Here is a 26,818-nt window from a genome sequence, read left to right as displayed (position 1 = left end):
CGTTTTACACAGGCTCCTATAAAAGTGAAAATAATGCATTACAAATATATAATATAATTAGGGAGGAATATTTTGTTATGGACTTGTGGTCAATGAAAATGTTTTTAACCCGAAATGTGATAGACTTTAACTCAATATTCAATGTAATGATTCCAATATTGTTGTACGATTTCATTGTTCTGTAGCCTACGCTCCAATACATGTTGTTCTCGGTAACACTTTACAATACTGGTGCAAACATGTGCATGAATGCATGCTTAACTCATGATGAATTAAGCCATTAATTGATGCTTACCGCATCATCAACTAATGAAAGGTATGTTTGATGAACACACCTAGTCATATATGAATTACTATTAATTAAGTAGGCTATGCCTATATCATCATAGTTAATTCCTCATCAACACATACATTAACACACTGTGTTCAATAATACCGTAATTCATGTGTTAATTACCACTATCGACATCTGGCTCCCTGCAACCGGAACTTTAGCGTTACCAGACCGCAATGCCGATAGCCCACAATCCGAACCAGCTGAGCGAGGCGGTGTGCAGCGTGTCAGGGACCGGCTGGATCTAACCTCTCCCTGCTGAAAAAACCAGCATGCACCAGCATAGCTTTTTATGCTGGTGTACCAGCATCCCAGCATCGCATGCTGGGATGCTGGTAAATTTGTTGTGTTTTGAAAACACAACAAGTTATGCTGGTGTACCAGCATCCCAGCATGGGATGCTGGGATGCTGGTGGTGTGACCAGCATGGGATGCTGGTGGTGTGACCAGCATGCGATGATGCTGGTATGCTGGTGGTGTGACCAGCATCCCATGCTGGTCACACCACCAGCATGGGATGCTGGTGGTGTGACCAGCATGCGATGATGCTGGTATGCTGGTGGTGTGACCAGCATCCCATGCTGGTCACACCACCAGCATGGGATGCTGGTGGTGTGACCAGCATGCGATGATGCTGGTATGCTGGTGGTGTGCTGGTCACATGCTGGTCTTGTGACCAGCATGGGAAGCATACACCAGTACACCTATGCTGGTGTAGATGCTGGTGTGACCAGCATACACCAGCTATTCTGGTGTCAAAACACAACATGCTGGTCTATGGTTGAATGCTTGTTAACCAGCACCCCATGCTGAGAGTAGTCAGACCAGATAAACATCACAAAAGTAATCTTTCTTGAACTAGTTAAATGAAGACTATTTCAGGTTTACATAACAATATAATTATTTATTAAATAAAAGCAACACAGAGAGGGAGTGGGAGAGAGAACCGCACATACAGCAGTGCACCTGAACAGTCAGCCTGTACCTGTCTTTATGTCAAAAGTATTAAAAGTAAAAGTGTGACTCAACTCAATTAATGTGCTGAAGGCAATTAAAGACTCATTACAATTAAACTCAATTAAATAATAAAACTACTGACTAATTAACAATAACACAACAAACAGGCAACATCACCTGACAAGAAAAGAGGTCACCCCAGGAACAGCTGGAGAAGAAGTGTGCAGGCAGAAATGTCTGGGAGCAGGCTCAATTGGGGAGAACAGGGAAGAACCGCCAACCACCGACATTTTGTCAATGGCCTATGCTCCCTTGAGGAGCAAAGGCCTTAAGTCAAATCAGAAGTAGAGAATTCCACTGAAAAACAATGCAGATTTATTTTGCACAAAATCTCACAATCCTAAAAACTTTATGGAAAAAAACAATGTTTTGCAGGCATTCATTTACCGTAATTAATTAATTTCAGTTATTGAGAGTTGATTTGAGTTCAGTCGTGGACCAGTGATGTCATTCACAAATCACAACTTAAATCAACTCTCAATAACTGTCAAACTAAATGAATGCCTGCAAAACGGTTTACAGTTTTTGGATATGTGTGAGATTATGTGCAAAATAAATCAGCATTGTTTTTCGGTGGAGTGTCCCTTCAAGTGCTATTCTTTGCTTGTTTGTTTATGTCCATTATTTTCTCTGTGATGTAGCATCCAGGCTTCCCCACTCGAGCTTCCACATCTGCTTCACCCAGGTTTTGGTTCTGGAGCCATTCTTTGTATCAAACTGAAAAGCAAACAGAGATAAATTAGTGGCAGAGTAACACTGTTCTTTGGTCAATATTTCAACTGCTGTTTGAAAACGTGCTACAGAAAAGTGACGCATGACGCATGAGCTACTTTAAAAATTATTTCACTGTACTGTCTGCCCAGGGTCTAGCTGTACAAAGACCTTTCTGGCTCACAGCCCGATTGGTCCCAAGTTCGCAACACATTTTAAAATTCATCTTGAAGTTGATAAGTCAGATACTGTAAGTTAAATCGCACCTTTCTGATCCACCTTGGAACCTGGTAAAACAGCTCATCCATTCCAGACACATTACAATTTGGTAAATAAGAGTCCAAATGCAGTGACACATGCATTAGGTTCCATGGGATCATGGCATCAGCTATGTGCACAAATCATTTATTTAACAAGCCAGTCACCTTTAATTAAAACTACAGCCACCCACAGGATATGTCCATCTAGATCATTTTGGTGTGAGTTGCTGAGTTTTGGAGACACCGGCCATGTTGTGGTGCTCAAAGCACACACAAAAAATAAAAATAAAATAAAATAAAATAAAATCCTTTCCAGAAAGGATAAAAAGCAAGTAGGCCTAGAGGACCACAGGAATAGGTTTTTGGGGAAAAGAAAAGTTCTCAACTTACTTAACAGATTAATGTGTGTCCTCCACTGGCTGTTTCTCCCTCAATGTATGATATCGAAAACCTGCACACACACAGTATATAGACAAAGAGACAGTGTCCATTAGAAAAGCATGTGTGAAAAGCAGCACTTGCCCCTCCCTCATTACCACCACTGAGGTGCCCTTGAGCAAGGCCCTTAACCCCTTAATGTGTGTGTGAGTGCGAGCAGGGCCCACTTGAAAAAGAGATGGAAATCTCATTATGGTTACCCTGGATAAATAAAGGTAAAAAAAATTAGCAGTTGTATGAAGTGGGAAAGATTCTTAGTTGGCCACTCTTCTTTCACCAAGTATCCAGTCTGTCTGTACTGTATGTCTGTGTGCACTTTGCTCATGTGTATGTTTCCACACATGCCACTGACCTCCTCGCTCTCATCTCCTCCCGTATCGTCCTGCACTTGGCTCCCAGGAGCTTCCTGAGGTTGACGGCGTGGATGACAGCACCCACCTTCTTGTCCAGCATGGCCTCCTGGCCAATGCCATAGTAATGCTGGCAGTTCAGCGTTCCGTTATCATCTACAATGGGAGAGAGAACAATGAGAGAGAAAAATGGAGGGATAGAGAGGGGAGTGGAATGGTGTAGTGGTAGGAGACAGTATTAGTAGGAGAAAGATAGTGGATAAAGTCTTGTAGTTAACATACAGACATGTGGCAGTGGGTGAGGCCACGGTCAGCTGCAGCTGGTTCTGTATAGAGAAGTTGATGTTGTAGCACTCTGTCCAGTCTGCTTTAGGAGGCATCACCAGGCTTCTCATGCACATCCAAGATCTACAGAGCAGGCCTACAGGGAAACAGTTTAGTGAGTGTAATATTTGCACAATTGAAAAGTGAAACCCAAAAAAAAAGGTCTGGGTCAGTTTCTCTAGCTTTACTTTACACATCACAAATACCAGGTAAGGTAGAGCTTTCCCCGGCCCTGTTTTCATATTTATACGGTAATTAAATCAGCTCCACCATTAAAGTCGAAGTGAACCGGAACGGAATGCACCAGCGCGAGCGTCAGACACTGAAAACGAATTGAGAGGCGGACCATATACGTGTCGATGATTTGATTTGACAATTCTGAGGACTGGCTTTGGCATTGGCCAATCCTGGCGTGTTCCACCCCCAAATCCAGTGGGATTCAGCCTGTTGTCATGCTACACGAGTGGGATCCGCAGAGTACCAGGGAGCCAGCTGCTTCGTGCGGAGCGAGCGGACAATCCGATTCATAGGTGCTGCCCGCCCGCCTGGAATCTCCGAGAGACGACCCCTGACAGCCAGGGAGGCTGTCAGGCTCGGAGGCGCGCGCCATTATCGTTATAAATGTAAATAATATTCCTGGAATGCGTGTTTTAACGAGCCAGTTACATTTCTTTGCATTCTTAGACATTACCGTTTGATTTAGTTTGCATAATTGCTCAAGTTAGTAGTTAGTTTATGGGCTAGAAACTCTGCCAGATGACAGGCACTAGGTGCCATTTTCGCCTTCATTTGGAAGAGAAAATGATCCTGTAATGAAGATTTGATTGACAGCTGAACTAAAATACTAAACTAAATACTAAACCAAAATACTAACCTGTTACAATATAGAATTATCACCCAGCCACGCCACCACAGGCGCGCGCGCGCGCGCGCGCACACACACACACACGCACACACACACACACACACACACAGAGCTGAAGGTGAGAGCAGCGCTCTATCCGTAAAAAAGTGTTCCCCCCTGCGGCCCCTCTCCTTCTTACAAGTAATTGACCTCTTTCTGTCGTAGTAAATAACACACAAGTTAAGCCTACTTCACTCACCTCCACAAATAATCTGCTTCAAGCCGCCGGTTCGTTGTTTCTGGAGTTTATTTGTAGACCGGAGCAGTGAGTGCTGTACTGACAATTGACAAATGGTGCAGACAGGTCCAGCCGCGCGAAAGTTTGGAGATGGTCTCGCGCAGCATATCAGAGGCGTAGTGATACTCAGTTCCATAAAATAGTTCCAATTGAATGGAGGGTATGCAGCACGGACGTCACTTTCCCACTGGAACATGCCCCCTCAATCGGGACTGGCAAAACCTAAAACCTATGGGCAAAACATTCAGCAGGTTCTCTGTTGTTTGGAGCAGTAGGTGTCATTAATCTAGGCTGATTACTGCATTCAAAATCAGTCTGGCTGTCACTCAGTGGGCGTGACCATGCAGTGACTTCTGCCTGTGACATCACGTGCATACCCTCTATATGGGAAAACTGGCCTCAGAAATGAGTCTGACCCACGGCCACCTAGAGTTTAATTAAAGCCTCTGTTACAGTAGAAAACATAACATAGCTTGAAAGTAATAATAGTAATAATAATGACAACAACAACAACAACAACAACAATAATAATAATAATAATAATAATAATACATTCATGTGTAATGTTATTTTAAAGGACTATGCTTGATATAGAATTGCATTAGCCTCTTGTATTGTGTTATATTAGCCTGTTACCCTGTAAGGTGTTTTGTTGGGCATGGTTAAAACTTTTTTCTTGTGTGTTGCGTTATTTGAGCTTATGTTATAACTTGGCCCTGTACCATTTATTTTATCTGGCAAGCTGTCAATGGAGGCCAGAAGACGATACAAAATATAAAAAAGAAGGCATATAACCCTAGCCTGGGTAAACCCAGCCTCCACGTGACCTGCTCTCAGACCTGCTCTGCTCTCGTAGTGACTGAGAGCAGGTCTGAGAGCAGGTCACGTGGAGGCTGGGTTTACCCAGGCTAATATAACCCACCCTATAACCCATAGGGGATGGGTGATGGGCCAGATTGTTTCCCAAACTTTTTCACATCAAGGTCCCCTAAACTAGACCACAGACCCCCAATTTTGTGCCAGGGTCCCCCATCCAATAAAACTTTTGCTTTTAGATGTTTTCCTCATGGTTGCCATGGCAACCATTTTACTTTCCACTATAACATAATTATTTTTGCATCAAATCTCCTGAACCAAACATGATGACAGAAAAGGTGATGTCTACCCCTTACTGTATGTTTTCATGGTATGATCCAGTGTAGGAAATTAGCCAGGGGCAAGGCCAAATATGCTCTAATAAATCTCAGAATGCACCAAAAAAACATGATCAAGGGGCAAAAATTGTCCCCAAGATTTTGATAGGCCTAATTATATTCTCATTACATTAATTACATTTTCATTTGCTTCTCTAACACACACTAACACAATTAACTTTTGTAAAACACCCCAAAAAGGGACCTGGGCTTGGCCTGGACACGAAAGTTAAAATTAAATCCATGCCATGGACCAGCAGGGTACAGAGGAGGTCATTTCCATTGTGGAGCACTTCACAATCTCCTCCACCAGCATGACCATGCTGGTCAAGCAATCCCCAGCACAACCATGTTGGTCCACCAGCTTCACCATGCTGGTCCAGCAACTTCACCAGCTTCACCATGCTGGTCCACCAGCTTCATCAGCATGACCATGCTGGTCCACCAACTTCACCAGCTTCATCATGCTGGTCCACCCGCTTCACCATGCTGGTCCACCAGCTTCATCAGCATGACCATGCTGGTCCACCAGCTTCACCATGCAGGTCCACCAGCTTCACCAGCTTCACCATGCTGGTCCACCCGCTTCACCATGCAGGTCCACCAGCTTCACCAGCTTCACCATGCTGGTCCACCCGCTTCACCATGCTGGTCCACCAGCTTCATCAGCATGACCATGCTGGTCCACCAGCTTCACCAGCTTCACCATGCTGGTCCACCAGCTTCACCATGCTGGTCCACCAGCTTCACCATGCTGGTCCAGCAACTTCACCAGCAAGGCCATGGTAGTTTACCAGCTTCACCAGCAAGCATTAGCTGGTGGCACCAGCATCAGACCAGCACTAACCAGCATTGACCAGCATCAGACCAGCACTAACCAGCATAGACCAGCAAGAAATTCATGCTGGTCTATGCTGGTTTTTTCAGCAGGTCATCATGGGCATTCCTTCCTCTTCGAAGCTTGGTCCACAGAACATGTGGCCGGTGTTTTGTGCCTATCTTACCGGGTGTCTAAATGCACGACCCAGCAGGCCAGCCACCCCCAGGCTAAGAGCCTCTCTCCCGGCCCGACACCCAGGGCAGCCCAGGGTCTGTCTGAGAGCAGGTCGAGGTCACTGGGGGCTGGGTTTACCCAGGCTACCACCACCCAACCCCTACCCGCCCTGCCCCTCACCTTGCCTGGGTCCCACACCTCCGGCCGAGACCCCTTCAGAACCTCTTAGCCGGGTACGGCTATTTCAGCAGCTGTAGTAGCTATCATTCCGATGTTGCTGCTCTGATATAGGCTATGCGTGTAGTAGCCCCGAACCAGACCAACTCCAACACATTCTCTGACGTTGTATCCACTGTGCATCTCCAACAGACATCAAACACTGGATGTATGTCTTGTAGGCTCTATATGCCAAGAACCACATATATATGTATGAGTTAAGTGTTGTGCCTCACAAGTGCCTATATCATTATGTATGAATTAATAGTTATGTGCCACAAATAGCAAAGTCACGACATACTTATGTATTAATTAATAGTTTTGTGCCACATATTGTAAAGTCACGACATAATGATATCCTCACAAATCATTAGCTGATGCTGATCATGAAATCACTTTTATACAGTATAGTCATGAGAACAATTCAAAATATATAGGTAATCAGTGAAGACCATCATTGGAGTTATAAAAGCACATTTATTTATCAAGTTTGTGAACATGTCCCCCCAAAGTCTGCCCTGGAGCAAGGACTCGCTCTCCAGTGCCCCTTGTCTGTATCAGCTGGGGGAAACAGTCTGGCCTCTCCCCTCTCCTCCCCACGGCCCGCGTTGCTCGATCTCTCCGGCGGGTCCAGCTCTCGTCCTTTTTCACTTGTGTTGCTCTTCACTTCCCGAACCAACGTGACTGTAGCGACAGGTCTCCACCATGCACGCACACACAACAAACAAGCTAGCTGCCACAAGCTAGCTAAATTGCTACGGCTAGCTACCTGAAACTCTAACAAACCCGCTCGTTCCTCTTGCGATTGGTATCCATTCGACACTGCCACCACCACTGTGACCGACTCTGGCTTTGCAGTTTGTACTCTTTGTAGAATAAGAACACGGAGGCAGCTGTTGATATTTGCAAAACGAACACCACCTTGTGCAACCCAGCTAGTTGCTCTCGACCACGAGGATAAGTGTCAAGAAAGACATGGCACACAAACAATTACTTCCGTTGCCTCAGCCTGCCATCAAAAATAAAAGCACGCAGAGCTCAGTACTGCGTAGCTGGTTACAACATGAATTTCGACTTTTATTCTGAAAGTCTTGGCCGGAAACAATATGTTTTCTCGTGGTTACCTTGACAGTGGCCCAGCTACAATGGTGTCTGATATGAGAACATGTTGCAGGTCAGGCTGTCAAACAAATAGCACGCTCACAGTGCGCTTTTAGCCTATTTCGGATTACCAGGGGCAAATCCCAAAGATACATGCAGCGGATGACAGATTGGGTAAACACATGGGCTCTTTTAGGCTACTGTCAATTTGAGTTTACCCGTGAGCACCAAGCATCAATCACTCGATCAGCCTGAGCCACGAGAGGAACCTCCATAAAATAGCGTAGCCTACCCAGGTGAAAAAGTATTATACTTAAATTATACTTTTCACAGTATGTACTAAGTACACTTTCAGTTAGCATATGTTAATTTGGCACCCTTAAGTTATACTTAAGTGTACTTAAGTAGTCATTTAGTAGTACTTATGGACTCCTTGAGCACCTTTTAAGTGTAATTTGTATGCTTTTTTGGAACAACTTTTTATAAACTTTAAGTGTACTGAAGTACACCAGTGAAAAGCATGATTCGTGAGCATTCAAAACACACTTTCAGTACAATTGTATTATATCACCAGTGTGTTGAAAGTATACTTAAAAAGGCATTATAGATCAATTGATGTAGTCTACAAGTATACTTTAAATACAGTTATCATACTATTAATATTCTTCTAGCATGCCTCAGTAATATTTCAAATAAACTTCAAATGCACTTTTTGATTTTAATTAGTACATTTAAAGTGTGCTATTGTTAATAAGAAATGTATTTATAGTGAAGTTCTATCACAATTTAAGCATAATAAAGACATGTACTTAAAGTGTACTATAATTGACTAAAAGTGTATCTGAAGTGTATTCCATCATTGCTTATGCGTCAGGATAAAAGTGTATTTTAAATAGAACATTGTTATACTTTAAGTACTGTATTAAATGTTCCTGAAGTATACTCACAATACATCACTATTACACTTCACATGGTGCCATTTTAGTACACTCCAAATGTGCCGTTTTGTTCAATGACCAATTGCACTTCAATTATGAGAAAAACACATTTTATTTACATTAAAATATTATGGTAATACAAATGTATGTAAGAAATTAAAACAGTTACCAGTAGCGATGCACAATATATCAGCAATCATATGGCTATCAGCTGATGTTTGATCTTGAATATATCGGTATCAGTCCGATGAGCCGATGGCTGGAAAGCCCTTGTTGGTGGCCTATACCCCAGGAGGGGTAGTAGACATAAGTAAGTCCGATGAGCCAAATAACCAAAATGTTAAACCATGAAGCCACAGTCCTGAAGGCAGGCTGGTTGACAACGCAGGCTGTGATCTGCTCCCATAGGCTGCTGTCCTTCTGCACCGGAGTGGAAGACCTGTCCGCCGACAAGGCTGAGGGGATGAGAAAAGAAAAAGACAAATTAATGCAAGACAAGCTTTTATAGTGAACGCAGAGGTCAAGGAACTGTAAGAGAAGAGGTAGAAATTTAACAATGTGGCTTTGTTGCCTAAACCTAACCAACGGCACTACACGGCCTCTATTAGGGCTGCACGATTTATCGTATTTTCATCGCCATCGCGATATGAAAATGCGCGATGAACACATCGCAAAAGTCACGTGTTATCGCAAAAAAAAAAAAAAAATACAGTGCACATGAACGCAACATGCAAGATACCGGCTGAATAAGTGTCCAAATGTTCATGTCATTCTGGCCAATACTCCACTTCTGTTATAACATTTCAGTCTGGAATATGGAATATCTTTCAATAATCGTTATGACTAAAAGTAATCTCATGTGTAAGAAATGACTGTTCTACATTGAAGTAAAAATGTAAATAATTAACTTGTTGGTTTTGGATTTTTTTTAGCTTCAAGAGTGCATTTTTGTTCGTATGACCCTCAACACAGGCTTTGAGAATCCCGTGCCACTTACTGATACATATGCTTAAATTAACATACTCGTATTGCAAAATGAATTTAGGCCCTCACTGTAATACTTCAGAAGTTGAATTTGAAGTTCAGCATTAATACATTTGTCATTTTTTGTCTTAGATTTACCTTTGTGTGTTATTGCAATATCAAACTACATAATTGAGAATCGATTCTAGATTCTGGAATCGAGAATCGTTGGAATCGAGAATCGATTCTGGAATCGGATCGTGACGCCAGGAATAGGAATCGGATCGGATCGTGGCTTAGCCGGATCGGAGCACCCCTACCCATTAATATTTTTTTATAGCATTTTTTTATTTATCGCAGGTCATATCGTCATCACAATATTGAACAGTTATCGCACATCGCAGCTTTTCCTCATATTGTGCAGCCCTAGCCTCTATCTTCCCAAAAGCGCTAATTTTCCGCTCGTTTAACGCCATGCGCAATGCAAATTGGGGGCGGACACAACCGCATGACTGTGAGATAAGTGTACTGGGCATTGGCTGCCACAAGCCAAAGCAGGCGTTTCAGCGCTAAAATGTGGGATAGATGGCGTTATCCTATCGTCAGCAGCGCGCAATTACTTTGCGCTAAGAGCTATGAAAAGGACCTCTGCGCTCTGCACAGAGATTACGGCTGCGCTCCGAGCGCAGAGAGGTATTTGCGGAGTGGAAAGTGGAATTACTTTTGGATATTTATATATATTTATATATATTTGGGTATTAGCAGCAGATAATTCAGTGAGGCAATCAACTATAACTCACTGAGAAACTTTTATCACATCGCAAAGAGGGAAATAAATTGAGAACACTTGTGGGACAATGGACATAGGCTATTTACCTTCATAACCCGAAGGGTCGGCACCACAGACGATCTGTCAATAAGCTCTCTCTGTCCTCGCAGGAGTGAGTACACTCTATTACGCATGGAGATAATTACAGCATATTGCATGCCTCGGTGAGGCAACCTCACGCAAACAACCATTGTGAGACGGGAATCTGATTGGTTTTGATTGACGTATGCCAGCCTTGCCCGGTCACGCCTGTGAATAATTCTGGTAGTTAAGACCGCCCAAATCCCGTTTGCGCGGGCATTTTGGGGGGTTACATGCTGCCACTCCGACGTTCTGCCACTCCAAAATATCGGCACTCAGAAAAGGTTCTATATTCCCCGTTTTTCACTAACCTCTCCCAGCCCCCACGCCAAACCTAACCTCCCCCAGACCCTAACCCAAAACCTAACCTCTCCCACCCCCACGCCTAAACCTAAGGTCGGCATTGCGGCTTCTAAGGTGAACGACCGCCAGTCCGAATACTGGAAGTTAACGTTCGGAGTGGCAGAGCTTCGGAAAGGCAGACAGTTACCATTTTGGGGCGCAGATGATTTTTGGCAGAATTGTTTCCGCATGCCCGCCGAGAATTGCATCCCCAACATATTTCGGGGCTGTTTTAACTTAGAAATCAGGGAGGTCACGTCTACCAGACAATTATATCACTTTGAAACAGTAAAATTTCTGTATAAATCATTACCAGTAGCTCCCGTGAGGTGGGGATGTTTTTTTTTTGCTGCTCGGTGGGGGAGGCAAGGCGGAACGCTATCGTCCGTGCCTTAATGCACGCGCAAACAGTGCGCAAAGCGCTATTTAGGGAAAGCGCCTGTCGGAAGATAGAGGCCCACGTGTTTACTTTAGTTCTTAACGGCGGAGGAATGGAACTGTTAACATCGGTAGTGGGCCATGGGATCCTGACTATACCTCAAACTAGGATGAGAATGAGAACGTGCTGGGTGTGAAGAGACAGTAGTCTGCTTGCTACTGAAACACACAGGCCACATCTTCTTTCTGGATGGACAGATTTGTCACCGCAAATTAGAGGCATTTTCTATTTTATTTTTAAATGGCGTTGACATTCCAAAACAACAGAAATCTATCCTTTCTGATGGATCGGTGTGGCTGCAGTTAATTCCTTCCAGAGTCATGTTCACAGCACACAGAACACAACACAGCGTATAGCCTAATATATTTACATAATCTTTCAGTCATTTTCTATAGGATAACCACTGTGTGTGCGCGTTTCTTCCCCAGCGGCAGCATGGTCTGGGGGAGAAACGCAAAACCGAAAGGAGACCAAGATGCGTGTTGCATCTCAAATATCCAAATATTCACTGTTGACCTACCACCGAATATCCGGAGCCCAAATGTTTTTATTCGGGCCAGCCCTGGAATTAGATGACTATGAGCAGACAAATAAATGAGCATATACTGTACTTCCTGCTTAATATTTCCTCCTACTGGGTGTCCGGGTAGTGTAGCGGTAGATTCCCTGCCTACCAAGATGAGGGTCGCAGGTCCGTGCCCCCGTGTTACCACCGGCTTGGTCGGGCGTCTATACAGACACGATTGGCTGTGTTTGCGGGCGGGAAGCCAGATTAAGGGCATGAGTCCTGGTCGCTGTACGACCGCCTCCTCTGGTCAGTCAGGGCGCCTGTTCGGGGCGGAAGGGGACTGTGGGAATAGCGTGATCCTCCCACATGCTACTTCCAGCGACTGAAGCTCCCCGCTATCAGGTGAAAAGCAGCTGGCAAATGTGATCGACAGAGGGGGTGGAGCAGCGAGAGCGGCAGCAGAGGGAAATTGGCCAAGTACAATTGGGGGAAATGAGAAAAAATAATACCGTAATATAAAAAGGGATAACCCACCTACTGATGTTGACGAGTCCGTTAGTGGCGTGTGCTTTCCGTTGAGGCTGAGTGAGGTCAGTCAGACTGAGGATGATCTGATGTTCAGTGAAGATGAGGTTGGAGCAAAGACACCAGAGGGCACATCTAGAAACACACACCCACACCAACAATTACTCCCAACAGCTTTTAGAAGCACCTGAAGAGTATGGCAACTGTATCACATTTGAAATATTCCATGATTAAGATAAGACATGGGGAGCTGTGCAAATAAAAACAGACATCCAGAGCAGGACTCTACCTTAGTCTCTTCCTATTTCAGCCCTACTTGGGGAAAGTCTGCTGAGAGTGGGCAGGATGCTCTACACAGGGCAGCGCTGAGCAGCGGCTGGATGGCTGGTATCCCAGCAGAGGGTGGGTGGCTGGTACAGGCCCTTGACAGGTGACACGACCGCTCTGGGAATCACAAACAGGAACATATTATATATACTGTATTCCAACCACATGCAAGCACCAGGTCCCTCAGCTTTAAAAAAAAAAAAAATACAGTTGTACTGTCATACCTCTGGGCAGCTGTATCTGTTGTCGATGGAGTGATGTCGAGTTTCTACGAGGAGTAGATGGGTAGTGAAGATGCAGCGCACACAGAGCAGCCTCTGGACACACTGCCTTAAGCTGGACAACAAAGTCAGATAAGATTGCAGTGAGAAAACTTCATTTTCTATCTGTAGTACTCATGAGTGTAATTTTTTTTCAGCATCTTCTGGAGAATCTCTTTTTGTGGATTTTTCTCACATTTTCTCCCCAAATGTACTTGGCCAATTCCCCATTATAACGGTCGTTGCGCGGGTCAGAGGGGTTTCACCAGCAGGACGTAGCGCATGGGAGGATCATGCCATTCCCCCCAGTGCCCATTCCCCGAAACAGGTTGCCCGGCCAACCAGATGAGGCGCTGGTGCAGCGACCAGGACTCATACCCTACCGGCTTCCCACCCGCAGACACGGCCAATCTTTAGGAATGTCTGACCAAGCCAGAGGTACCTCTGGCAGGAGTTGAACCTGGGACTCCGCGGTGGTAGGCAAGTGCTTTTACCTCTACACCAGTGGTTCCCACCCACCGGGCCCCGGTCCATAAAGCATTTGCTGCCACGCCGCGGGGAAGCTAATATGATTCTGCAGGGAGAAAGAGAGTGAGATAGCTCTCTCTACACACACACTTGCATTAAGAGAGGGTCCATGAAATTGAGAGTTTACAGTCTATTATTTCACTTGTAATTCACTATTCCAGTGTGTCAGAATTTTACATACACTAAGAAGCTGACTGTCCCCTAGCCCCATAACGTGACGCTGCTACTGTACTCCGATAATATTCTCGTACAGCAGTCATCGTCACACAGCGTTCGAATCCTCAATAGGTGGAAAACGCTGTTAAAAAAGCTCTCCTACCCGTATCCCACCTCCGATTGCAGATCCGAAGATATGATAGTCCGCCTAGTGAAGCCAGTAATTTAGCCGGCGCTGTTAAAATGATACTGCTTGCGTGAAACAACCGTTTAGAAGCAGTCTTTGTACAGCCTGCGCTGAATTTACAGCAGGGTGTGTTTGATCTCACTATCTTGGTGCACCGCTTGCACATGGCGAGCAAACAACACATGCAGTCACACGGAGACGGCGGCTGTCAGTGATCAACGCAAATCCAGCGCACCTGGGAAGCAAAACATGTCATGAAATAGGTTCCTGTCGGCTTCTCCTGTCCTCAATACGGCACAGGCTGTGCAAAGACTGCTTCTAAACGGGTGTTTCATGCAAGCAGTATCATTTTAACAGCGCCGGTTAAATTACTGGCTTCACTAGGCGGACTATCATATCTTCGGATCTGCAATCGGAGGTCGGATACGGGTAGGAGAGCTTTTTTAACAGCGTTTTCAGCGGGGACCGCCTTCCATTCCGAAACACCATCGTTCCGACACACCCCCACTCAGAAACCCCCCCACTCCGAAATTGAAATAGATTTAACCCCCCCACTCCGAAATTGATTTTCAAGTCCATATTTCTCCGAGTTTCCTGCATTCCTGCAGCTTGAAATAAATGTTTCAACTCATTGTTTTTTTTTATTATATGTCACTGTCTTCATATAATTTCGCTATAGCAGTAAACACGAGCCTGCTGCATTCAGATAGATACAGGAATGTGAATGTTGGATACATCCTAAAATCAGCTGTGGATCACAGACATTGTTTGCACTCTGTGTTGTTCAGAATCGTGCGAGCCGCTGCTCAGGGACTGGGCACAGCTGTCCTGCTTGCTTTCTCCCCCACTCCGCAAAGAAATAGGCTACACCTTGACAACGCACACTCTAGTTAACCGCATATCGGGCCCGGAGCTGTGTTTTTATTTTTTGGCACACAGACTTTCCACTCTGCTGGTCTAAATAGCCTACCAGGTGTGGTCTTGCGCATTCCTGGCTCGCAGTTTTCTGCAGGTGCACAGAGATATCTCTCTACAATCACTAAACATTGTTAATTTATGTTGTCTTGCCATACAGTTTGTTAAATTTGTCAAATGCGTAATCCGAGAGCGCAAGGATCTGTTCCACAGCAGCATATTCAACTGATTATTTTTACGCCGACAGGATCTAATCATAAATGATGTTTTCTACACATCTAAAGGTGAGCTGTTACACACGCCCACATTCATACCCTGACAAGTGTTTGAAAAAAAATAATTGTAACTTTGAGTCAAATGCTCACAGTTGAATAAGGTTCATTGAGTCATATTAGCAAGATGTGGACGTTCTTATTTGTGAATGCCAGTCGGGTTGAATTGATTTTGTTTTATGAAAATCGGAGGAAATTTAGCTTCCCCATTCCCGATGGTCTAGCGCCGCCTATGCATATTTTCAATAAAAAACAATGAGTTGCAGTGTTTGATGCAGGAAACTCTGAGAAATATGGACTTGAAAATCAATTTCGGAGTGGGGGGGTTTCGAAATGGAGGGGATGTCCCCATTCGGAATAGGGGTGCCTTTAAAAAAATGGGAAAACCCCTCCATTACGAAGAATGGAGGTCGATCTTCGGAGTGGGGGGGTTTCGAAAAGGCAGGGTGTAACCGTTTTCTACCTAGTGAGGATTCAAACGCTGTGTGACGATGACTGCTGTACGAGAATATTATCGGAGTACAGTAGCAGTGTCACATTATGGGGCTAACTGTCCCCATGTCCTCACTGCCTACTGCCCAGGTGGGTGTTCATCAAAAAGGAGTTTCTGTGTGGAATTTGCAGTTCTCACTCTGCTCCCCGGGGGATGAATCCCCTGCAATATATATATAAGAAAATAATATCTGTTCTGTGATAAACCATGACAAAATAGACAGGTTACCATGACCATTTACTATTTTAGGGTGTGTGAGGAAGAACAGTAACCTTATTCCTCTTACCTTCTGTCGTTGCCTTTCATGATCACCCCTTCAAGACAGACAAAATCCTCCCGACATGACTGCCTACCAATGTGAACAGGAGAGAGTTGTAACTAGCATCGAGTTAGCAGCTAACGTTATACAGTACTTGATTGTCTCTGGCTGCTAGCTAGCTAAGCAGACTCCCCACACTAACGTCAGCTAGCATTGTTTTGTAGCATACTGTTCACCCTTTGAGTAAATGTAATTCACAAATAAGTCTAAAAACGATTCAACTGTTGCCGTAACATTAACGTTACATCAGTCTCACAGACTAACCTAGCGTTAACTAACGCTGGTAACGTTGTGTAAAGCAGTCTATACAGAGAATAAGCGCTAACGCAAGCTAATCTGCTTTAGCGTTAGCTAACGTATGCAAGCTAATAGAAAAACGCACATAATGTTGCGTTTCGGGGTACACCAAAATACTTTGGTACCGTCTGCTTATACAAGACATACAGTTTTAAATACATGATAAGCAACTAGTTTTGTCAATATTACCGTATCCCGGGCGGCAGGACGCCCGCTCGAATTTCAAACGAAACATGTTGGCTGGCCCTGATCACTTCCGGAAGTACCTTCTTCTTCTTCTTCTGATATTTAATGGCGGTTGGCAAACAGCATTTTGTGCAATACCGCCACCTTCTGAATTTTAGCAGTTACACAATATTATTCACAGTGTGGGAAAAACAAAAACGATGTCCACCCAAAGTGCTCAAAAACATAATAGTGTCTTCTTCTTCTTCTTCTTCTTCTTCTTCTTCTTCTTCTTCTTCTTCTTCTTTGCGTTTATAGGCAGAACCGGGAGTACCTCGCTTTCATGTGTCGTGTTTCAAATGCATCGAGAGAAGAAGAGATGAACCACAGGAAACAATGGAGAAACATGATGAAGTCTATTTGAAGAGTCTTTTTATTTGCAGAGCAAGTTGTGGTGTTTGGCATGGCTGAAGCCATGGAGAGAGGGTCTTGGGTGTGTTCTCTGAGTGCCTTCTCTGCCCTTTCAACCTTCGTCCTCTGTATATGAAAACTTCCTCCACTCAGGGCAACTCCCACTTTTAATGCTTTATCATCCAATCATCTCCCTGCTTAGATGTGTATGTGCTGTCTGTCGAACCACTATAGTGTGTCACCTATCAATCAAACCCCCATCTGACAGCTGTCTCTTTCATCTTTGAAAGGGCCTACACAGCTTCTTGCTCTTTCCTGCTTAGATGGCCCCACCAAATGGTGTTATCTGTGTTTACGATGGCTTGCAGGGTTATTTCCCCCTTCTCCTGTCCTCTCACAAACAAAGCCACTATCTAGTGTCACAACAGAATGCTGCATGTCACTGCTTGAGTGCCTTTGAGCAGGTGCGCTCATCCTCTCATAAACAAGCCTCTGTTTCTTCTGTGTGTGCGTAACCCCCTAAACTGTACTTTTGTGTGTCACTCTCCTAGTCACCCCCTGAGATGCTATCTAATCCTTTTGTTAAAACTCCTGTGTGTGTCTTCAGCTGTCTATTTATTGCTCCATTCCAATGCTTCAAAGAGGAGCCTGCCTGCCCCTGCCTCACTAGCCTCAACTCCCTTTAGTTAACACTGATTTAGTTAACACTACACTTCATAACTGCACTCCTCTCTTAATGATAAAATATAAGATAATATAAACTATTAAAGGGTCAATGGGCCATATACCACACATGTCTTAAAAAAAAATTGTATGGGCTATTAATAACTTCACTACTTATTTTATTGTTTACCCTTGTTTTATTTGCTTAGTGGTATCTATTTTATCTGAGAACTGAATACAGTAGGCTACATGGAGCTGATACTTGAATTTGATCACTGAGTCTGAGACACATGATTGTGTTTGTGCAGGGCAGGCTAATTTTGATCTTACTGATCTTATTTGAAGAGCTGAATATTTCAGACAAATAGGGATCAGTGCTGAGAGAGAGAAAAAGTAAATTTTAAGATCCTAAATGTCAATGTCACCTTGCTACCTTCTCACACGGATAGACAGACAGGCAGGCGGACGGACGGACGGAGACAGACAGACAGACAGACAGACAGACACACAGACACACAGACACACAGACACACAGACATGTTATTTTAATGTGAGCCAGCTAGCTTTACAAACATTCTCAGAATTAGTGTTTGGGAAGTATAATTAGTTACTTATTATTGATTATTCATTTAAAAAGTAATACAATTACTTTACTTATTACTTGGTTTCAAAAGTACTTGTTACGTCAACAATCAGCCAAACGTCATACATTTTATTTATTTGCCTATATAGGACAAAAACAAATCATGATCTGGCAACACTAGTCTTGCAAAGCCAGACCTATCTCCACTTTTCATTTCAACACTATGCCAGCGCTGGAGAAAGTAATGCAGTAACTTGAAATTACTTGGATTACTAACTGTAATATAATTACTTTTTACTTCAATGTAGGAAATAAAAAAATAAATGATTTTGGAGCAACTTTTGTCCCCACTGTCTAAAAACTATAGGGTCTTACGTAGTTGCAATTTAGTATACTTTTTAAAAGTACACTAAAATACAGCTTAGAATGAGCTTATATTAAAGTGTACTATTTGCAATTACACTTAAATACACTTATAAATAATTCCACTTAAAGTGTATGAGAATAAGGTATACTAATAGTGTATTACAATGGACTTGAAAATAAGTGTACTTTTCATAAGTATACTAAATTACCACTTTACGTAGTTGCAAATTAGTATATTTTTTAAAAGTACACTAAAATACAGCTTAGAATGAACTTATATTAAAGTGCACTTTTTTAAAGTACACTTAAATGCACGTGTAAATAATAGCAATTAAAGTGTACTATGATAAAGTATACTAATACTTTATTAAAATTTACTTAAAAATAAGTATACTTTTTATAAGTACAATATATGACCACTTTAAGTATTTACAATTTCGTATACTATTTTAAAAGTATACTTAGGTACAATTTATAATACACTTGCAAGAAAGTACGCTTTTTAAAAGTAAACTAAAATACCACTTTAAGTATTGGAAAAATGAGTATATTTATTTTTAGTACATTTAAATTGACCTTAATGGCATCTTTTCTGAAGTACACTTTATAAAAGTACATGTTAAATATACTTTATAATTGATATAATTGTTTACAACTACCAAATTTGGTAGCCATAGCAGAGATCGCCTGTCTGTTTCTGTTATGCATGACTATCTATCTATCTATCTATCTATCTATCTATCTATCTATCTATCTATCTATCTATCTATCTATCTATCTTATCTAATCTAGATAGATAGATAGATAGATAGATAGATAGATAGATAGATAGATAGATAGATAGATAGATAGATAGATAGATAGTCAGACAGACAGACAGTCGCTTCTACAGCGATAGCTCTCTGGGCAGAAGTTTGCAAACGCAAAAACTCCTCGCGCTGCCCACCTGGAGTATTTTCCGGAGGGTGGGGGTTCAGGGACAGGACCTAAAAACAGAGCGTTTCAGACAGAGGGTGAACTGAAGGGGGCAGTGAGAGCCAGTACAAGATAAACAATGAGTTTTTTAAACTATGACTGATGCAATAAGTTACTCTACTGGAGGCCAACAATAAAATAATAATACATTATATTAGCAAAATATGGGCCCTTTAAAAGAAATTCAGGTTCCCAGCTTTCAGATGACATTTACTACTTCGATATGGCATATACTGTTGACCTGCTCTCTCATCCTAAAGATCCCCTGTCCTAAAAAAGACAAGAGTTGGTGTCTGGTATAGGAGGGGTGGGTGGGTTAACACGTGTAAAATTGTGTAATGTAAACACTGATTTCAATCACTTTCTTTGGTTGGACTCTCACCTTATTCTGCACACGCTCGTGCATTTGACGTAAGTAATGTCAATTATTAAGTTAAGTTAAGTTATCCTTTATTTATCCCCATGGGGAAATTCATCCTCTGCATTTGACCCATCCTCTACTGGGAACCTTCCTAGAACTAGGAGCAGTGGGCAGCCGCAATGCAGCGCCCGGGGACCAACTCCAGTTCCTTTGCCATTGCCTTGGTCAGGAGCACTGACAGGAGTATTAACCCTAACATACATGTCTTTTGATGGTGGGAGGAAACCGGAGCACCCGGAGAAAACCCACACGAACACGAACACGGGGAGAACATGCAAACTCCACACAGGAAGGACCTGGGACGGACCGGGGTTCGAACCCGGGAACCTTCTTGCTGTGAGGCAACAGCAATAATTATGTCAATTATGGAATCAATTGTGTGGCCCATCCACTTTTATTCAGCCATCTGCGATTTCATTTCTGGCTACGCCACTGGTATGGACGCCCGAGCAAGCCGGAGGTAACAGAGAGGCCCTCATGTTGGTAGGCAGGGAATCTACCACGGCACTACCCGGACGCCCCATACATTCATCTAATATTGACCTAGAATATGAATTAGAATATAGGATAGCTATAGCTATAGGATGCTAGCATTACTTATGTCAGCATGCATTTTGAGCTGACCTAAGTGCTGTTAGAATCCTCTACCCACAAGGCTTGGTCAGTGTCAAAAGTGGGGTTTTGCTAGGTGTCAAAAGGGCGTACGTGCAGTTACACCCTTTTGACAGCAAACAAACTCTACTTTTACTGTCTTTGCAGTGAGCTCTACAATCACACTACACGACGGTCGTCAGTCACTCTTCTGTTCAGATGACACAACTGTCTGTCTTGAGTCCACCAGAGCAGTCTCACACTAAACACACTCACACAACATGGGCCATTCTACACACTTGGTTCAAAGTCATTAAGTTACTGTATTAAGTTTACTGCTATTATATAATTAAGCAATATCACAAGAGAGGGAGTGATGCTGTTGTCTAATGCTGCATTCGTTTATAACTGGGAAGTGGCAAATTGACAGTTGCTACTAACAAAAATCAAATTAGAATATAGGATAGTAGGCAATTATGTGATCATGCTGCCATCATGCTAGCATTAATTACTGTATGTCAGCATGCATTTTGAGCTGAGCTAAGTGCTGTTAGAATCCTCTACCCACAAGGCTTGGTCAGTGTCAAAAGTGGGGTTTTGCTAGGTGTCAAAAGGGCGTATGTGCAGTTACACCCTTTTGACAGCAAACAAGGGGCGGCTGTGGCTAAAGGCTAGTTACAGTAGCTAAACAACCCAGGCTAGCTAATAGTTCTTCCCAACTACGGTTCAAAGTCAACAAGCTGCCGAAGGTAACGTGACATTAACGTTATTATGATTGCTATTGATAAATGTGGTGCTGCATTGTCACAGCTCAATGCATTATCACATTCAGTAGCCTACATTACTATGATGCCTGCATAAGTATATGTATGCCTGTCTCCCCACCAGCAAAGGCTAAACACCCTGTGCTATCAACACTAAAACAGTGACATGTCAAGTGTGGCATGTGTGACTCTTGCTTGCATATTTACTTCACCCAAAAATGGGACAGTAGTAGTAGTACATTATGACTAATAAGTGACTCCAGCTGCTTGGCTTCAGGGACTGAGGATCATTAGCTAACCTGGGTTATTTCAGATAACCACATGTATCCTTATCATCACACGGTTGCCAGTTGGGCTTTTTAAATGACTATATTCAGTTTAACTCAAAGATAATATGTCAGTGCGCTGCACTGCACCTCTGCAAATTATTTCACTAAATCTAATATTTACAGTGACATATTAAAGCTACATGATATTAAAACTACATGTCGCTCTGTCTCCTGACCTGTCTCTCTCACCTTACCTGTGTGTGTGTGTGTGTGTGTGTGTGTGTGTGTGTGTGTGTGTGTGTGTGTGTGTGTGTGTGTGTGTGTGTGTGTGTGTGTGTGTGTCTCTCTCTCTCCTCTCTCTCTCCAGTCTGTGTCCAGGATCAGTCAGGCATAGTCAGTCCTGAGCCTTCAACCAGTCATATAGACGATCAGGGACTCCACTGTGACCAGCAAGCCATCATCCCTCACCTACTCCTTAGATGTGGCCCACTGTGTCAACACCAACAGCCTGAAGGTGTTTGGCCAGCTGGGCATTTGGATCAACCTTCAAGCCACCTGCCAAATATACTGGTATGTCTAATTGATATTGGCAGCATACACTTTCGGTTTGTGTGTTTTCAGTGTTCTAACTTAAGTTCAACGAGGCTTCATTTGTATCATTCCCATGGCCAAAGCAAAACATACACTCATAACATGATCCATATACAACTCTCATATTTAAAATTAAACAATCGAGAACAGAGGTGCCCAAATTCTTCCCTATTAAGCGCCAAAAGTAATTGGATGGATGGGCCGTGGGCTAAAAAATAAATGTTGACGTTATCTGAAATTACATTACATTTTTATTTTATAGACAATCTACATTCTAAGTCTAAAATAGGTCTTCTAGTTTCATATGGTGAAAGTATCACCATGTTTTCTTCCCATTTCAAAACCATGGAGGGCCAAAACAAACTGAGCGTCGTCCAAGTTTGGCCCCTGGGCCCCAAATTGGTCAGCCATGATCTAGAATGCTTTAAATAGAACTAATAACACCTCTGTCTGTCTGTCTGTCTGTCTGTGTTCCTTTTTCATAGGAGAGCTGCTTGGTGTTGACTACCTGCTGAGTCAGCCTGGAGCCGCTGAACGTGAACCCTGACTCAGAGGGATGTGGATGACGGCTTGGAGGAAGATACTGTGTCCAGCCGAGCTTCTCTGTCTCCTCCCAGGCTGGGCATGGGGAGGTTCAGGTAAAGAGGAAGGAGTTCACTCCAGGGGTGGAGAGTGTGCAGAGGCACTCACAACTACTGCCCCGCTTCCCCAGTGGCCAGATTGCTGCTGTGTGATTGAGACCATCTTCATCCGGCTCTGTGACCTCCACCGCCATCCCAAGACGAGAGGGACAGGCAACTTGAAAGTTGTGTGTATGTGGCTTCCTCTCTCTCCTCTTCTGACTCCAGTGCAGCATTATATCAGTACCCATTTTAAATAGAGAAATATTTACTTCATATAGCACAAATTAAATGTAATTTGAAGTAATGGTGTTCTCTCTCCTCTTCTCTGACTCCAGTGCCGTGTTCTACCTGGTCAATGTTGCTTATGCAGGTTTTGCTTTACCGGCCATACAGTATATCCTCAAAAAGCCCAGCTTAGCACAAAGACACTGGTGGTTGGCACGCCTGGTTTTACCAGGAATGGGGTTCAAATCCCTACAGCGTCCTGCTTATTGTTGTGGCAATTTGAGGAAATCAAATATTGTTTTCTCTTAATTAACTATCTAAAAAGTCAACAATACTGTTTCAATTCATGTACATTTTTATGGTTAGTTTTAAATTCATTAGTTTTAAATTAATTACACACACATTATATATATATATATATATATATATATATATATATATATATATATATATATATATATATATATATATATATATATATATATATATATATATAGTTTATAATTATAAACAATTATTCAACAAAAGTTTTGGCCACCAAAAACTGCATAAAAGCAAAGAAATGCAAAACAATGCAGACATGAAAAAAAAAATCTTTCTCAACGAAAATACAAAACCTATATAAAGACTTTAAAAAAGCCAGAGGAGTGAAAATTGGCAATACAGAAGTGTTTTCTCATCTCTTTTCCCCTCCCTTTCTCTCTTTTTTTCTTCTCCCCCTTCTTCCCCCTCTTCTCCTTTCTTCCCCCCCCTGGGCAGACTATTGTGCCCCAGCTTTGGCGGAGGAGGTAGAGCGGGTTGTCCACTAATCGCTTTGGATGAAAGAGGTCGGTGGTTCGATTCCCGCCTCCTCCAGTCTGCATGTCGAAGTGTCCTTGGGCAAGATACTGAACCCCAAATTGCTCCCGATGGTGTGTAAGCACCCTGCGTGGTAGCCTGCCGCCATAGTAAATTTATTTATACAGCGCTTTTCACAGACAAAAGTCACAAAGTGCTTTACATGTGCATAGATAGACATAAAAAATAAGAGTAAAAAGGCACTAAGCCACACAAATGGAAAGCAATACACAGCTAAAAATAATGCAAACAAGATATGGCAAGAACACAATAATCAAAATACAGTAATAAGTGCTTAGTGCATGGGGCGAAAGTACACATAAGTGCACGACAGGGTGTGCACTACGCAGGGAGTCAGGTGAAGGCCTGTTTGAACAGGTAAGTTTTAATCTGGGCCTTGAAAGAGTCAACAGAGTGGGCAGACCTAATAGCAGGCGGCAGAGAGTTCCACAATTTAGGGGCAACAGCGGCAAAAGCTCTGTCACCACGGGTCACGAGGCGGGTGTGTGGGACAGACAGGAGGTGAAGATTAATTGACCTGAGGGAGCGAACAGAAGAGTGGGGAATGAGTAGATCAGCCAGGTAAGCTGGAGCCTGACCATGGAGTGCTCTGTAGGTGAGTGTGAGAATTTTGAACTGATACCTAAATGGAACAGGGAGCCAGTGGAGTGATTTCAGAAGGGGTGTAATGTGAGAGTATTTATTCGATCTTGTGAGGAGTCTTGCTGAAGCATTCTGAATTGCTTGCAAGCGGCCGAGGGCAGATTTACTAAGTGAGGTGAACAGGGCATTACAATAGTCTATACGTGATGAAATAAATGCATGAATAAGCATCTCCAGTTCTGTCGTGGAGACTAAAGATCGGAGTTTACTTATACTACGTAAGTGGAAGAAACATGATTTTGAGAGTTGTTTTATATGATGGTCAAATGACATAGATTGATCAAAAATTACACCTAAGTTACGCAGATTCGACCGGACTGAAGATGAGAGAGTGCCAATGCTCTGAAGGATCACAGGGACAACATTATCTGGGGCGATGATCAGGACCTCGGTTTTGTCAGCATTTAGCTGTAAGAAATTTTCCGCCAACCAGGCACTAATGGCGCTAATGCAATCTAGGAGGCGAGATAGTTGTTTCGCCTCCTTGGGTTTAAATGAGAAGTGGAGCTGGATGTCATCCGCATACAGATGGTAAGTGATATTAAAACTACTAATGAGCAGACCCAGTGGGAGCAAGTAAAGGCCAAACAGCATCCGTGTATGAATGGGTGAATGTACCTACTGATTGTAAAGCGCTTTGGATAAAAGCGCTATATACTGTAAATGCAGGCCATTTACCATTTACCATTCAAATAATGTATGATTTCTCAACCCCCAGTTGCTCCCAGCGCGTCATTTGACGTCATTTCAACATGGCGCCCACGATTGTAAGAATAATTTTTAAAGAAATACACATTTTCTTTTTTCAGGTTTTTTGAGTTTGGCGTCAGTGGGCGTAACCCATAAGAGAGCGAGCCTCGTATCCCTCGCGTTGCGTAGCAACAACACTGGAAGTAACTCCAGAGTAAGCTTACGAATATCAGCACGGCTAGGATCCCTCTTGTCCAATCAAATTGCTCGGCCGGAACTATAATACTAGGACCTAGGCTCGCCCACTACGCGGGCTCGCTCACCGAACTCGCATACGGAGCTCAGCCGCTGTGCGGCCTCGCCCGCAGCTCGTCTGCTTGCCTCCTTGTGTGTGCGTGTGCCCCCATATGACACCACTGATGACATCATCAGTGTATGTGTGTGTGTGTGCCCCATATGACATCACTGATGACATCATCAGTCTTATGACATCACTGATGACATCATCAGTGATGTCACAATGCCTCCTTGTGTGTGTGTGTGTGTGTGTGTGTGTGTGTGTGTGTGTGTGTGTGTGTGTGTGTGTGTGTGTGTGTTCCCTTATGACATCACTGATCAGTTGGACAAAAATTGAAACTTTGCACAGATGCTCCCTTTTATAGCTAGAAGACTAGATAGACAGACAGACAGACAGACAGACAGACAGACAGACAGACACACACACACACACACACACACACACACACACACACACACACACACACACACACACACACACACGGCAGCATAAACTTAGCAATAAGCATGATGGTGATTCTTACCCTCCCATAGGCGGTATTGAAGGAACTGATTATCTGCAAACGCTGCTTGTTGGAGCGACTCCCCAGTAAGTCAAGGATGGCTTGTTCATCCGTTCCTGCACAATATCAAACATGATGGTTCATAGATCAAAAATAAGCCCTCATTTCCCATTGCTTATAAAAATATCACCAAATACCCTTAAGTTACACAGACATACAACCTGAAAAACAACACATGTTCCCACTTAGACTACGTCCAGTGCAGTGTTAATTTCATTGAGATAACTCCGGTGCAGAAAGTGAAGTGCATGCAGTTCATTCTGCTTTGACCTAACAAATAGCAAAGACTGATGAACTTCTGTGTGTTTTCAGATGTATTTCAAAGCACTGACCAATGCCCTTCATGGCCTTCCTCAGGACCTGTGCATCTTTCTGTGGATCAGCGCCAGGAAAATCCCTGATTGTCCCCCTGAATAGGGCCATAGGGCTGCTACTACTGATTCAGAATCGGGTATGGACGGGTTGGGTTTTGAAACACCAGGAGGCCAACCACCCCAGCTGCCTGCAACAGATAACACAGACAGAATAGATGTCACTTCACTATGCATTACATGTTGAGGAGAGTTGGGCTGTGGTACTGTGTTACCAAAATGCCTGGAGCAGAGCCATGTATATAGAAGAGTCGCGACATCTCCATTCCCTCCAATGGACCAGTTTTTTAC

The 26,818-nt window shown here is 43.3% G+C and overlaps 1 long non-coding RNA gene across 1 annotated transcript; it reads right to left on the bottom strand.

Moving 5' to 3' along the window:
* Window positions 1-13,017: 13,017 nt before the first annotated feature.
* LOC310774985 lies at window positions 13,018-16,685 on the bottom strand. Its single transcript, XR_014552623.1, has 4 exons — window positions 16,649-16,685; window positions 16,130-16,192; window positions 13,257-13,368; window positions 13,018-13,149 (listed from the first exon to the last, which is right to left on the bottom strand). It is a non-coding gene; the product is annotated as an uncharacterized lncRNA (long non-coding RNA).
* Between the last annotated feature and the right edge of the window lie 10,133 nt (window positions 16,686-26,818).

Source organism: Poromitra crassiceps (assembly GCF_964638095.1).
Source record: "Poromitra crassiceps genome assembly, chromosome: 4".
In the NCBI taxonomy this organism is placed as follows: domain Eukaryota; kingdom Metazoa; phylum Chordata; class Actinopteri; order Beryciformes; family Melamphaidae; genus Poromitra; species Poromitra crassiceps.
Note: the sequence above shows the minus strand (reverse complement) of the source record. Positions and strands in the feature narration are given on the sequence as shown.